Source organism: Saccopteryx leptura, chromosome 10 (genome assembly GCF_036850995.1).
Source record: "Saccopteryx leptura isolate mSacLep1 chromosome 10, mSacLep1_pri_phased_curated, whole genome shotgun sequence".
In the NCBI taxonomy this organism is placed as follows: domain Eukaryota; kingdom Metazoa; phylum Chordata; class Mammalia; order Chiroptera; family Emballonuridae; genus Saccopteryx; species Saccopteryx leptura.
The window spans coordinates 40,578,586-40,594,561 of record NC_089512.1 but is presented as its reverse complement, the minus strand read 5'-3'; the positions used below and the strand labels follow the sequence as shown (position 1 = coordinate 40,594,561).

At 39.6% G+C, this 15,976-nt stretch overlaps 1 protein-coding gene across 2 annotated transcripts in view; it reads right to left on the bottom strand.

Moving 5' to 3' along the window:
* SLC35G2 (solute carrier family 35 member G2) overlaps positions 1 to 14,303 on the bottom strand; it is a 70,537-nt gene extending 56,234 nt beyond the window's left edge. The window contains exons 1-2 of one of the 2 annotated variants that reach the window (XM_066351552.1): positions 14,018 to 14,303; positions 8,619 to 8,677 (exon numbers count right to left, since the gene is read on the bottom strand). The gene's annotated coding sequence lies outside the window, so the exon portion shown is untranslated. The remainder of the gene's footprint in view (positions 1 to 8,618; positions 8,678 to 14,017) is intronic. The other variant, XM_066351551.1, reaches the window with a different exon arrangement.
* Between the last annotated feature and the right edge of the window lie 1,673 nt (positions 14,304 to 15,976).

The following is a 15,976-nucleotide window of genomic DNA, read 5'->3' as shown; positions in this document are numbered from 1 at the left end:
TCTATTGACATGAAAAATGTTTGTGTCATATTGCTAAGCAAAAAGAAATGTATAAAAGAGTACTCATTGTGTGATTCTATTTATATAAAACAATTTATATCTATACTTGTGGATGGGGAAATTTCAATTATTTCATACTTTCTTCCTTCCCTTTAATAGATTATTTTCTACGTAAACATGTATTTAATTTAAAAATCAAGGGGGAAAAAATCAAGCTGTTTTCATCATAGAAAAAAAACCATTACTCCATATTTCAGTCAGACCAGAATGGTCATCCATGAAGCCAAATGTAGCTCTTGTATTTCTGTGCCTTCTGTTGGAAGGAAAACTATAGATAAACAGATCATGTTACAGAGAGCATTTGAATCAATGATGTTTAGAACCCAAACCAAAACAGGAATGAAGTACTATATAAACTAAAGAGGATGTCTTTATCATACATAGTGTTTGAAAGAATTAATTCATTGTATATGTGTGTTTTCATGAATAACAAAAAAAAAATGTGGATTCCAGTAGCAGCAAAGAATATAATGTAATTACCATTGTTTTTTCTTAAATAAGTTACCACTCTATAAATCTTCATGTTAATGTGGAAAAATCTAACCTGAACAGATGGACCTCACACTGTTTTCTAAAACATGAACAGATTTCTGATCTTCTGGATCAGGAAATGTAGTCAGCACTAAACCAACAGACACTATCATCCATCTCCTGGAATTGCAATCTGAAAAGCTGCTAATAAAAGCAATATTTTCCTCTTCAGAAATACAGCACAGTGATACATTTCTGTCGTAATGGAGTGTGCTTTTCATACAGTAACAAAACATAGTGGGATATTTGTGGCACTGAGGTGCTGGTTGACTGATCCCTGAAGCACACCAATTTTGGAGAAATGTTCTTGGCAGGTGGCATTATTTGGCTGCCTGTACCATTAATTCTCCAAGTTTCCCATGGAAGGCACATCTCTAAGAGCTACCACTCTTCCAGTTAGACCTTCCTCTCATTAGTACAAGGTCTTACAGGAGCAGTTTCACAAATAGATGCCCCTGGGCTTGAAGACTCAATAAAGGACTCTGTCAAGTCATTTGCAGCTTTGAATTCTTTTCCCCCTGCTCCATCACTTTCTAGCTGTGTAGCTTGAAACTATGAAGAGGCTGGTGAGGCAAGAGGCCTGGGTTTGAGGAGGAGGGGTCAAGGAGGTAGCCCATGAGTTCAGGATATCGGTTATATAAAGGGAAAATGAGCAAATAATGAAATATATTGAGGATAATAAGAGCCAGATTTCTCACCATTAAAGAAGGAACTTACAAATAGAAAAAGGGGCCCTGGCTGGTTGGCTCAGTGGTGAAGCGTCGCACTGGCGTGCGGGAGTCCCGGGTTCGATTCCCGGCCAGGGCACACAGAAGTGCCCATCTGCTTCTCCACACGTCCCCCTCTCCTTCCTCTCTGTCTCTCTCTTCCCTTCAGGCAGTCGAGGCTCCACTGGAGCAAAGTTGGCCCGGGTGCTGGGGATGGCTTCGTGGCCTCTGCCTCAGGCACTGGAATGGCTCTGGTTGCAACAGAGCAACGCCCCAGATGGGCAGAGTGTCGCCCCCTGGTGGGCATGCCGGGTGGATCCCAGTCGGGCGCATGCAGGAGTCTGACTGCCTCCTCGTTTCCAATTTCAGAAAAATACAAAAAAAAAAGAAAAAGAAAAAGAAAAAGGGTGAAGACTGGAATGAACCCTATAGTATTTGATTTGGAGATATTAAACTCATGAATTTTAATATAAATAGATGAACAGATATAGAAATAGAGTTGTACATGTATATGTGTTAGTTTCCTGGTTCTGTTTGCTACAATGGCTAAATGCAATATCAGTAGCAATGACCACATTTAGCATTCAGATTATACATTTTCTATTCAACGGAATCAGGACTCTGGGAAAATGGCTCTTGAAATTACTGAAATGACTGGGGCAGAAAAAGTACAAGAAGAGCTTAAAACATCTTACACCAGAAAGCATTCAAGAATATATATATATATATATATATATATATATATATATATATACACACACACACGCACACACACACACACACATACATATATATGTATGTGTGTATATATGCCAAAAGGATATGAGAACCAGCTTGAATGGGATTCTAGTAGCCAAATTTCAACATCAAAATCAATAATAATAGTAATGGGTTACAATCCATTGAATAAAACAGAAATCCACAAGTCCATACTGATGTAAATTAACAAATGAACAAAGAAATAAAAACAGAGAAAACTCTCTCTTATAATAGACTACCAACAAGTAAATGTAATAATATATTCAAGCAAGAATCATCATAAAATAATTGACTGAAAGTTTGTTGAAGAACAAGATGTTTTTCATAGTCTCAAAGTATCTCTCCACAAAATGCTTATTAATTACAAAGGGAAATAAAATATCTTTGGAATAGAGAAGTTATCACCTTAACCAAGTCATCAAAATTAGCACAGCAGCAAAAAGACAAATCAATGTTGTATCTCTTAATAAGATCAACTGAGAACACAATAGCACTTCTATCATATTTCTGCGAAAAATGTGTAACTTGCATCTAATCATGAAGAAACATCAGACAAACAAAATGAGGGACATTATACAAAATTAATGTCCTGAACTTTCAAAAATGTCAAGGTTACTAAAGACAAAGAAGGAATGAAGAACCGTCACAAATTAAAGATTAAAGAGATGTGACAACTAAATGCAATTCATAATCCTAGATTTGATTCTAGACTACAAATTTTTTTTTAACTTCCAAACAGTAATTATTGAGACAAATGGCAAATTTTGAAGGAGATCTGTGGATTAGATGGTAGAATTATATCAGTGTTATGTTACTCTTTTTGGTGATAAGACTGAGTATGCAGGAAGAGTGTCTTATCTCTAAGGAAAACACTCAAGTATTTAGTATTAAAGCATCACATCTGAAACTTTCAGTTGGTTCAGAAAAAAAAAGAGAAAGTGAATATGAATAAATGACAAAGCAAACATTATAAAATGTTTACAATTGGAGAACTTGGGATGAAAAATATATGGGAATTATCCTTCACTCAGGAGATTAATTGGACTATATGTTGAACTTTTCTGTAAATTTGAAATGATTTTTAAATAAAATGTAAAAAATAAATTAGGCATAACAATAATTATTGCTTCGAGTTGCTGGGAAAAGTACATGAGTTAATACATGTAAGGTACAAATAACAGAGCTAGGTACACAGTAAATGCTAAGTAAATGTTAGAGAAGGGGGGGGCAAACAGACACACTCCCTCATGTGCCGAACCGGGATCCACCAGGCTTGCCCACCAGGGGGCGATGCTCACGGCCCCCAGTGTAGCCCTGGCTGCAGGAGGGGAAGAGAGAGAGAGAGAGAGATAGAAGCAAGAGGGGGAAGGGTGGAGAAGCAGATGGGCGCATCTCCTATGTGTCCTGGCTGGGAATCAAACCTAGGACTTCTACACACTGGGCCAATGCTCTACCGCTGAGCCTACCGGCCAGGGCCTAGAATAATAATTTTATAAACCTGTGTCCTCAAGCACAAACATGTTAGTAATATTTATTTAACTAATCAAGATCAAGTTTTTGAAAAGACATTTTTCACCCTTCAATAATTTATGCAAAATGGTGATAATGAGAATATATAAATCATACATACAAATATATATCTATTTTTATATACATATATTATATATTAGTATATACATATTTAATATAGGGTATATACAATAATAATATACACAAAATTAAAGACCATGAGACTTGAAAAAGTTTGGAGGTCTATTCCAATTCCTTTTAAAGTAACTATATGCTATACAATTTCTATTTGAATACCTACAATAACAGGAAACTCACTCCTTATCAAGGCAGCCACCTGAGAGTCATTCCGATTGTCAGAAAATTGTTTTTAATGTTGAGTCAAAATCTTTCTCCATATAATTTCCAGAGGCTGTTATGTATTTCCTTTGGAGTTAATAACTAATTCCCTCTTCCACATGACAACACTTCAGTATCAGGAGCTACTATTTCTTACCTGCCCCATAATCGGTTTTTTCTTCTCCAAACTGAAAGTTTCCTCTTTTTTCAGTTTTTCATGTATAATTGTGGTTATCAGTCTTCTCATCATTTTAACCATTCTTCTCTAAACATACACCAATTTCTATAATCTTTCCTATTGAGGAAATTATGTTTCTATGAGGGCAGCCTGAGACCACACCAGCTATTTTGGCAGCCTCATGCATTCATGCATGTTTATTCCTTCATTCAGTCAATATTTACTAAGTGTTTATTATGATGAGACATTATGAGAGATAAGATTAAGAAGACAAACTTTATCTAGAAGAATTTACATGTTCATTTGAGAGAAAATATCTATAGTAACAAGTGCCACAAAACAGACACAAGTGTTATACACATTAAAGGAAGGAAATTATATAATTAAATAAGCATTTGCTTGAACATCAGAGTACTAAAGAACAAAGTAAAAGTAATGACAGTTCCAGGCTAGACCTATTTTGTTTGAGGATAGTGTGAAAATTAGTAAAAAGGCAACAGATTGGGATTTAAAATACATTAAAAGAGAAATTTTCAGATTAGCATTATCACACAGGTTCAGAAGGCACAACGGGTTTATATCATCTTTTTACCCTTGAGAGCTCTGATAATAGGATCAATAATCATTTCTCCAGAATAATTTACAATCAACTTTATAGAGAGGGAAAAAAGAAAGAGACTAGACTACTACACACCAAGCTTATAACAAGTTCTTTACATGTATTCTCTTACTTATTTCCACAAAAACCCCAACAAGGTAAGAACTAACATTACTCAAATTAATCATAATATTATAATAATAGTAATAATAATAATTGAGGCTTACAAAGGTACTTATGTGGCAGTTAGGCTTCAAATCCAAATTATTATCTTCTAGCCTATTTGAGGCCATAACTATTTACTACAAAACAAAACAATCTCTGGCAAACTTCCACCCACATCCCCACAATCTTCCTGATGAACTACTTGGAGAAGCCTCACACTAGACAATCTGTTCCTCCTCTGGGTTCAAGAACACTTTCTTCAAGGCTCTATTATAGTACTTGACATATATTATCACTGTGAGTTGTATATGTAACACTAACCCCTGATAAAGAGTATCTTGTTGGTATCCCCAGGTCCTAGGACAATGCCAGACTCAATAAATCCTGGGAGAATGAGTGAGTCCTGTAGTATAGCTGGCTAGCTTTGGAGAAAGTCATCCTCTTAATGAGAGACCTCTAATTCTGTAGTGCAGAGCTTTGGTTGCAACCTAACTCCTATCTTTTTCTTTTTCTTTCTTTCTTATTTATTTATTTATTTATTTATTTATTTATTTATTTATTTAGACAGAGACAAAGAGAGAGTCAAAGAGAGGGACAGACAGGCAGGAAGGGAGAGAGATGAGAAGCATTCAGTTCTTCCTTGCGGCTCCTTTAGTTGTTCATTACTTTCTCATATGCGCTTTGATGGGGGGAGGGTTCAAGCCAGCAACCTTTTTTTTTTTTTTTTTTTGTATTTTTCTGAAGCTGGAAATGGGGAGAGACAGTTAGACAGACTCCTGCATGCGCCTGACCGGGATCCACTCGGCACGCCCACCAGGGGGCGACGCTCTGCCCACCAGGAGGCGATTCTAGCGCCTGGGGCAAAGGCCAAGGAGCCATCCCCAGCGCCCGGGCCATCTTTGCTCCAATGGAGCCTAGGCTGCGGGAGGGGAAGAGAGAGACAGAGAGGAAGGAGGGGGGGGTGGAGAAGCAAATGGGCGCTTCTCCTATGTGCCCTGGCGGGGAATCGAACCCAGGTCCCCCGCATGCCAGGCCGACGCTCTACTGCTGAGCCAACCGGCCAGGGCCAAGCCAGCAACCTTTGAGTTCAAGCCAGCGACCATGAGGTCATGTCTATGGTGAGCCCACACTCAAGTCGGATGAGCCCATGCTCAAGCTAGTGACCTTGGATTTTGAAACCTGGGTCCTCCACACGCCCCAGTCCAATGCGGTATCCACTGCGCCACCACATGGTCAGGCCCTAACTCCTATCTTCTATCTCTTAACTCTAAATTAAGGGAATCCAAGAAGTAACAGGATTATCTGGCTTTTAGTTCTTTACCACCCTCAGCAGCCTTGTTCACATTTGGAATCGTTACCCTAATGTAAAACAATGGCTCAGCAGGAGTTACACGGAGAGTAGAGGCGAAATAAATGGGAAATTAGATTACCTAATATTTCTATTCCCCTTTAACCATTTCTTAAAGTAAAAGTCAAAGTTCAGTAAAGTTGCTGATACTTTGGTGTCTTAGGTAAAAGAAGATACAAAGCAAGTGCTTTTGATAAATTCAAGAATGATTAAATAAACGTTAGTAAAGATGACAGGCATGTGGATTAAGTTTATATATGATTACATCTACGAAATAGTGTTAAGTGCACATAAAGTATTATAGAGGCCCATCAATCACATATAATTCTACTACACCAATGACTATAAGAGAAACAGAGAAAATAAATAGTTTAATTAGTATAATACTATGTAAGTGCCAAATCTTGAAAACTGTATATCTACAGTGTGTCCATAAAGTCATGGTGCACTTTTGACCGGTCACAGGAAAGCAACAAAAGACGATAGAAATATGAAATCTGCACCAAACAAAAGGAAAACTCTCCCAGTTTCATACCTATTCAGTGCAGTTCAATGTGGGCTCACGCACAGATCTTTTAGGGTTCCTTAAGTGGCTATCCTGTATAGCCTCTACAGACTCGTCACTGACTGATGGCCTACCAGAACGGGGTTTCTCCACCAAACTGCCAGTTTCCTTCAACTGCTTATCCCACCAAGTAATGTTATTCCTATGTGGTGGCGCTTCGTTATAAACGTGCCGATATTCACATTGCACTTTGGTCATGGATTCGAATTTAGCAAGCCACAGAACACACTGAACTTTCCTCTGTACCGTCCACATCTTGACTGGCATGGCCGTGGGCTGCTCTGCTGTATACACGGTGTTACGTCATCATCTGTACATGTGCACATGCTGCCACATCATCCTACAGAAACTAGGAGGGTTTTCCTTTTATTTGGTGCAGATTTCACATTTCTGTCGTCTTTTGTTGTTTTCCTGTGACCGGTCAAAAGTGCACCATGACTTTACAGACACACTGTATATTCACATTTATAAGACAAAACAAAGTTTTTGTCCACAAAGGATTAAAAGCTCTGTGCTCTTAGCTCATCTCTAACATTTCCTTACTAAGTTGATGAGTATTTCTTGTGTCCTAACTAGAAGGTAAATAGATGAAAAGAGAAATTAGAGGGAGGCACTAGCGTGATTATCATTCTCCTTCCCATATCCAAACCCGTGACCAGCAGACAGTGACTGTTAATGTAATAATTTGGTTACTTGGAAAACCAATTGCTATGAACAGAATGGTGAGGGAAAAAATATGTGTGGTGATGGAGAAGGCTACTTTGTCTGATTCTGTAGTTAAAATAATGCAGGAGAAGCATGAAATAAAAATGGGAATATAGCAGTAACCAATACCACCCTGGAACTGTGACTTATCAAAGTGTTTAAGAATACCGCCCTGGCCGGTTGGCTCAGCGGTAGAGCGTCGGCCTAGCGTGCGGAGGACCCGGGTTCGATTCCCGGCCAGGGCACACAGGAGAAGCGCCCATTTGCTTCTCCACCCCTCCGCCGCGCTTTCCTCTCTGTCTCTCTCTTCCCCTCCCGCAGCCAAGGCTCCATTGGAGCAAAAATGGCCCGGGCGTGCCGGGTGGATCCCGGTCGGGCGCATGCGGGAGTCTGTCTGACTGTCTCTCCCTGTTTCCAGCTTCAGAAAAATGAAAAAAAAAAAAAAAAAGAATACAATCCATGGTTCAATGTGGCTTCAGCAAGGCAGATGAAACATGACCCTCATCACCAGCAAAATATTAAAAGGTGTTCAGAAAAACAAAAAGTGGGCCTGGTTAGAATATGATTAATGCCATTACCTTTTTCCTCACCTACAAATTCCAATCCCAGTTTGGAAGAGTGTATTTCTACTAGGGTCACCAGGAAGCAAAAACTTATCAAACACATAATAATTGGGGAGAACTTAAACCTTATTATAATAATCACAAAGTGTCAGGTTGTTAGATAGACCAACAACTGCTGACATCAGAGATCTGAACTGTGGATGGCAGTGTCATCCAAGGTAAAAGTACCAGGAAAATTCAACTATCAATTTATAAGATATTGTGAAAATTAATTAATTAATTAAAATTGTGAAAATTAACTTTATAAACTCTAATTAAAGTTATTTGATTATTGGATTATTTACATTTATACATCTTCTCTTAAGTTCATTAAGCCTGTGTATTTGAAAAGACTAAATTATATGAAAAAATTATGATTAATCTGTCAATCTCCTTGCCAGTCTTCCCAAATACTATTTTCTCATGTGACTGAATGTACCAGCTCCCATTTCTAGTAGTTAAGACAGAATTGCTACTCATACTAATTAAATAGGTCAGCTAGTGTGATCACTGCTTCTCCTCATCTGAGCTTTCCTGTTTGCAACTACTTACCTCTTACCTGGAACTGAGTAGCAGGTCTACCAACACAAACAGCCACAGCTTATTGGATCCTGTTTAGAGGCAGAATTGATAACTATCTAAATACAATAAGATTTAGGATCTAGTCCTTAGTAAGTTTAGTTGTATTCTTTATCTCTTGAGAGAATATTTTTATAATCTTGGGGTGAAATAGTGGTCATGTTCGAGCATAACACCAAGGTCAAACATCACAATGAAAATATTGACAGATTTGACTCCAGGAAAATTTAAATATTTTGTGCAAAAAAAGAAACCATAAAAAATAACTTCAAATACAAACTAAAAACAATAGCAACAACAACAAAGGCTCAACAACTTTCATCCAAAATGGGCTCTTAATAAAAACTCAAAAAAATTAGGCCAAGGCCATGAATAGGTAACTCACAAAAGAAGAAATACAAGTAACCAACAGACATATGGAAAGATGAACAATTTCTGTAAGAGTCATAGAAACAAAAATTAAAAGAAGAGTGAGATATCTGTTTTGCCTCTTAGGTGAGGAAAATAGTGAAGGCTGATTATCTCTAGCATTAAGTTAGTGAAGAATCTAGAACAGCATGCACTATTGGTTACAGAAGCCTGTTACAAGATTTTTGGAGAGCAGACAGTATGTACCAAAATGTAAAATATGCATTCTCCCTAACCCTTCACCTTATCAATTTTATTTAGGAATTTATTCCAAAGAAATAACACCATTACATAGAGGTATATTTTTTAAATGTTCATTATAGCACTGTTTTTATTATCCAAAAGATGTAAATAATATAAATTGGATATTGATAATTTAATACTTACATGTATAAAATGGGAAGATAGCCATCTTATGTAAAAAAATAGAAAAGTAGATATAATTCTATTTAAGATACACCAAATTTAAGGTGCACATTTTTTCACATTTCTTAGTCAAAATGCATCTTATAATTGATGACATCTTACATTCAATGAAATATATATTTACTTATGAATTTAATAATTTGAAAGTAGTTATTCCAAATTAATATTCGTAGTGACTTGTGGAGAATAGCTTACTGGAGAGCTTTTATTTTCTACTCTGATGTTTTTTCTGTTTTTTTATAATGAACTATATTTAAAATTTTAATCTATAAAAACAATAAAATTATTCCATTTGGCTTTTCTAAAATGTTTTTAACACCAGGAAGAAAATATATCAATGCCCTAATAACTATTCTTTTGTTTTTTGGAAAAAGTTATTTTCATCTATAATGTATGTCAGAAAACAATGTTTTGTTTTTAAGGCATTTGACCAAAGTTATGTATGCACATTCTTATGAACTCTAGTGCTTTGAATTCCTTAATTTAGCTATAAAGTAACTTTGTTACATTTTCTTTTATCTACAAAAAATACTCAAAAGAATAGTTCCCTTAAATAAAGACTGCATACTAACAGTAAAAAATACTACAGACTAAACAGCATTAAGTAAACAACACACTTTCATTAGATATTTAAAAGTTAAATACATCACATTAAAGGGTTCAAACATATTATTTTTCATAGAGGAAAAGTCTATGTGTGAGTTGAAAATAAATAATTACTTCTTACATGCAATCTTCAATAGAATTTTACATTTAGTAATAAAATGAATTTAACTAAGAAATGAAGTTGAAATATAAACCTAGAGTTTAAAAAGTAACCTTTTTTATAAAATAAAATATGTGGTAGATTACGTTTTATTACATAAAAGTGATTTTAAAGGAGAAAAAATATATTTGATAACATAAAAATAGAAATTTTATATATAGTATAAAATATCACATGCAAAACTTAAAACAGAATATCAAGAGAAACTGCAACATATGTAACAGAGTCCTTAGCATACAAATATTTCTCACAAATAAGAAAAAAATATGTCAATAGAAGAGTAAGGATATGAGTTCACAAAACAAAAACGTATGACCAAAAAATATATGAAAAGATGTTCTTTTCTGCCTATCCAACTGGAAAATACTTTTAAAAGATTGATAAAACCTAACAACCTAATTTTGGTGATAGCATAGGGGATACTGACATCCTAATTCCGTGTTTAGAGTGGTATATATTGACACACCTTTTCTGTAACACAGTCTGGAAATAGTATTCTTCCAATAAATATTTTCTAAATATGCATATATCTGGCACCATTGTAGATGCTGAGAACACAATAAAGAATAAAACAGCCCTGGCCGGTTGGCTCAGCGGTAGAGCGTCAGCCTGGCGTGCGGGGGACCAGGGTTCGATTCCCGGCCAGGGCACATAGGAGAGGTGCCCATTTGCTTCTCTACCCCCACCCCCTCCTTCCTCTCTGTCTCTCTCTTCTCCTCCCGCAGCCAAGGCGCCATTGGAGCAAAGATGGCCCGGGCGCTGGGGATGGCTCCTTGGCCTCTGCCCCAGGCGCTAGAGTGGCTCTGGTCGCGGCAGAGCGACGCCCCGGAGGGACAGAGCATCGCCCCCTGGTGGGCAGAGCGGCGCCCCTGGTGGGCATGCCGGGTGGATCCCGGTCGGGCACATGCGGGAGTCTGTCTGACTGTCTCTCCCCGTTTCCAGCTTCAGAGAAATACAAAAAAAAAAAAAAAAAAAAAAAAAAGAATAAAACAGACAAGACAGGAGACAGAAAATAATTGAACAAATAAGTGAACAAAATGTTTCAAAAAATTGATTGTACCTACTTGCTAAACCATCTATTTCATTTCTACAAATTTGTTCTAAGAATATAATCAAACAAATGCAGAAATATTTGTTCAAAGATGTTATTTGCAGAATCATCTACAATAACAAAAATTGTAAATACATAGATGCTCATTATTATGAGATTGTTTAAATAAATTATGTTCTATCCATATAGTGCAATATTATTCAGCCCTTAATATTGATGACCTAAGCTTTATATGTATTGGTTTGAAAGATATTAATGATAAATTATATAGTGAAAATGCAAACAACAAAAAATCAGTCCATTTAAAATGCATGTATGTTTATCTAAAAGAAAATCTGTTTACAGTAGTTTTCTTTGGGTTTATGCATTTCTCTAGTACCTAAATTTCTTACAGAGAGCATAAATTTTGTGAGAGAAAAACCCTGGATATCAATCTTTTGAAAAATACCTATGTGGCCCTTACTGGTTGGCTCAGTGGTAGAGCATCTGCCCAGTGTGTGGATGTCCCAGGTTTGACTCCCAGTCAGGGCACACAGGAAAAGTGACCATCTGTTTCTCCACCCCCCTTTCTCTCTCTCTCTCTCTCTCTCTCTCTCTCTCTCTCTCTTTCTCTCTCTCTCTCTCATCCTCTCCAACAGCCATGGCTCAATTGATTCCAGCAAGTTGGCCCCAGGAGCTGAGATGGCTCGTGGAGCCTCCACCTCAGGCACTTAATATAGCTCAGTTGCTGAGCGGGGATCCTAGATAGGCAGAGCACCCCCAGTAGGGGGCTTAACAAGTGGTTCCCCATGGGAGCGCATGCGGGAGTCTGTCTCTCTGTCTCTCCTCTTCTCACTTAAAAAAAAAAAAAAACAACCTATGTAACCTTTAAGGAGTTCACGTAACATCAATATATTTGAAATTGCCAGCATTATGATACATCGCAGTCATATTTTTCTTCAGATTATGACTTCCATAAGATCATTATCTAGATAGTGTTCTGTATTAACATATTCATTAATTCTTTTTGTTTAAACCTCCATTAGGATTATCTTTTTTGAATACATGGCCATTTTACATCTTTCTAGACTACCTCAGTTTTGCAATGAAAATGCTGTATATATAAATACTTAATGCTCAGCAAAAGATCAAATTCTTTAATCCACAGGCTCTGTGATTTTGGAACAGATGATTATGAAAATTAATGGTTCTGCAGAGTTCAGAAATACTAGAGGTGTCAAAAATACCGATGGGTTACTAAAATGCTCCGGGGAAATGTGTGACGTATGGCGTCTGATGGTGTTGAAAATGGATCAGTGTATTTATATGTGAGTTGTTTGTGTGCGTATGTACATACATGTATCCTACACATGCATATGTGAGATTCGTGTTTATACTTACTGTGTGTACTTGCATATACTATAGGTAATCAAACCTGCTGGGCATATGCTTTATTTATCTGCGCCCTTAGACTCACATTTGCCTTTATGTTACCTTCAGGAAACCAGCACCAATCCATTTGCAAAGGGTTGCAGTGTCAGAACGGCTCCACTCTGCCCACCTGCCTTGGAGATGGGCTATTTCTAGCAAAGAGGCAGAGTAGAATCGCGAGGCAGGCCGCGGCCCCGGAAGTAAGATAAACAAAGGCGCTTGAGGCACTTCAGCACCAAGGACACGGACAACCCCAGTCAAAGTCCTTTCTGGTGAAATAGCCAGCAGAGACTGCCTTCTACCCAGGCGCCCCCCAGCCCTCTCCTCCCAGTGCGTCACTATCTCGGGGCTCTGGATCGTCACTGAGAAGCAAGCTTTCCGTCCCGATCCTCGGCAAGCGCGGCAAAAGCTTGGACGGAGATGCAGATCTGCGCAGCGCCCCCACTCGCCCCAGCACGGAGTCTCCTTTGTGCTGGCCAGCGCAACCCTTCTATCCACACTTCCTTTCAAAAGAGGCCAAACCGGGGCACGTGGTGTAGAAATTCTACAGTGCCCAGAGGCGGGTCAGGAAGGGTTCTTGTTTTCCTCCGAGGGCTAGGGGAGGCTGAGTGGACTTGCCCTGCGCCTCCTGCCGCCACACTCGGCCACAGCCTGTCCCTTCCTCCACTACTCCTTACTGTCGCCTTCCTTTGGAGAAAGATTTTTACAAACCGTTTTTTCTCCACGAAAATCTCAACTTATATGGACTGGTGTTCAAGAATCATAGATATGAGACAAGAGATACAAGGGCAATACTAATTCTTGGCCATATTTCTAAAACCATTCAGGATTCTTAAAAGTTTGTATTTGAAATCGATTCCATGACCCCTTAGGGATTCCCCCCTGTGTGGGTGGGCTTCTGGGCGAGAGGAAAACAATAATAGCCCCTACTCTTTATCATAAAGGATAGGGAAGGACCCAGACAGGCAACGGCAGCAGGAAATGCAGGGGCCGTAGCTGATGCTGACTCGACCTACCTACCCCGTGCCCAGGTTCTCCAAAAGAGCAGCGCAGGGAAGTGGGGTCCTCGCAGCCTTTCAGGCGTCGAGCAAAGAGCCCCCAGCGAAGGGTTGCAAAGAGGGCGGGGCGCTTCACACACACACACCCCCCACCGGCCCAACCCAAAAAGAGGGACTCTTCTCCTGTAGGTCCCACGGCTAAAAGCTTTGTGTGGGGTTAGCGGCACGTTACCACTCCTTCGGGTGTGGGGGAGGCAGTCAGGGTCAAGGTACCAGTCTGCCGCTGACCACCGGCTCTCGGGGGCCCGGTTACCTGTGTGTTGCCGCGAGGAAGGCGCGCCTGGTGCTCCGGCCTGGACTGCTCGTTGCTCCGCGTCTAAGTCCAGCCTCCGAGCCCGCTGAGTCTGCCATCCACAACGCCAGGAAAACCGCGGCTAGGGCAGCTGAGGCTGCCAGGCGGGGCGGGGAGAGGGGCGCCGCCGGTGCGGGCACTGCGCCTGCGCTCTCCGCTGCCCACCTCCCAACCCCCCAGGTCAGTGCCCATGTGGAAGACGTCAGGGAGTGCCCAGGATTTGTGCTGGACTGAGGGACTTCCCCTACCGGCGTTGTGGGATGGTCCAACTCTCGGGAAGACTGCCTGCCCTGGGCACTTACTTGAGCCTACCTTCTTGGAGAGAACAGGTTTGAAGCAATTGCAGATTGGCCGGGGTGACCTGGTCTTCAGCAAGAATGCAACCTCAGTCCATTTACACCTGTCTGCGTTTAAAAGTGGCAAGTCGATTTCTAGATATTTAAAAATATGTCTAGCATCAGTATATTGTGGTCCAGAAAGGCCTTCGGGCATGCCCAGTCCATCTGGCATTTTACCAATGAGGTCTCTAAGGAAGGTCTCTCTTGACACTGAAGAGCTGGGTCCTGAGCTCAAGTCTATACACTCCTATCCTGTGCTGAATGAATATAGTCTCTTGGAAACAGAAGAAGACAGGCAGGAAGGCTGTTGTCCTAAGCCAGGCAAGAAAGGATGAGGCCTGAACTAAGGTGCTAGCTGTGAAAAAGGTAGGGTGTGACTTCTGGTTTTTCCTCTGTCCCTCCAGATCCACTCTTCACCCTGCTCTGTGAGTCAGGGCTGACCTTTATGGACTACATAACTGTCCACTGGCTTTCACTTGGTTTGGCCAGTGGGAGACATCTGCAGGAGATCACAGGGAGGGTATTATGTATTCGGGCATCCCCTTATTACCTCCAGAGGGCCACTTTGTTGCAGTGGCCATATATTTTATCTGAAAGCCATTACTTCAATCCTCTCTTACAGTCTCCTGTTTCTGTTTACCACTCACTGCTCTTGCCCCTTCAGGCCTGGGGCTGGTAATGATTCCCAGAGGTGCCCTTTAACCCTACCCACAACTTTTTAAATAATCCCTTCTTTAAATTATCCTCAACTATCCCCTGGATGTGCCAAGCCTTCTTTTCCCTACCATTCCAAGACACTATAATGGATTTTACTTCTTTGTGGTTAGAAAAATTCATAAGAAAAAAAAGTGTAAAAGAAAGATGAAACTTTTAAAAGGTGGTATGTCTCCCAAAGTCATCGTAACAGTTCCCTGGGCAGCCATCATGCTAGATGGTCTCCCACTGGGAGCACAAAAGACAGTTTGAGTAGACTCAGTGTGATTTAGACCACTCATAACCAATGTGTTCACAACAGGGCTGAGAGTCAACTAAGTGTCCAGCATAATAGAACTTTGGATACCTCATGGAACAAGTGCTGTTCTCTCCCAATTGCAGCTGGGCTGCTTTTGAATGAGTCAATATTCTTAGGACACTTAACAGAGTCCTGGGCACCGTGTCTAAATGTATTTATGAAAGAGCTGCTGTGTGAGGCAATTGTCAATGAAAGCCTCTGGCTGTTTCAGTAGAAAACTCAAAAAATTGTTCCCAAAGAGGGAAATAAAAAGCAATAAAATGAGTGATGTCATTAAATTGTAGGACCTGACCATTTCTCTGACTTGTATAAGCAACCAAACTGATTTAACTAGTTTAATTCTTTCCCCTTTCAAAAACATCACAAAACAAAACCCTGAGGCACTATCTTGGCCAAACCTACCCAAAGGGAACCACAGGCGTAGCTGTTTGCAAACAGAATTAATATTCAAGCAAACACACTATTTGTACAGAATATAAATGAGACCAGAACAGAAAATTTATGTGTATTTTCAGCCTTTCACCCTTTGGAAGAAGAAAGATCCTTTGTTGTTCAGAAAGCAGCCTGGGC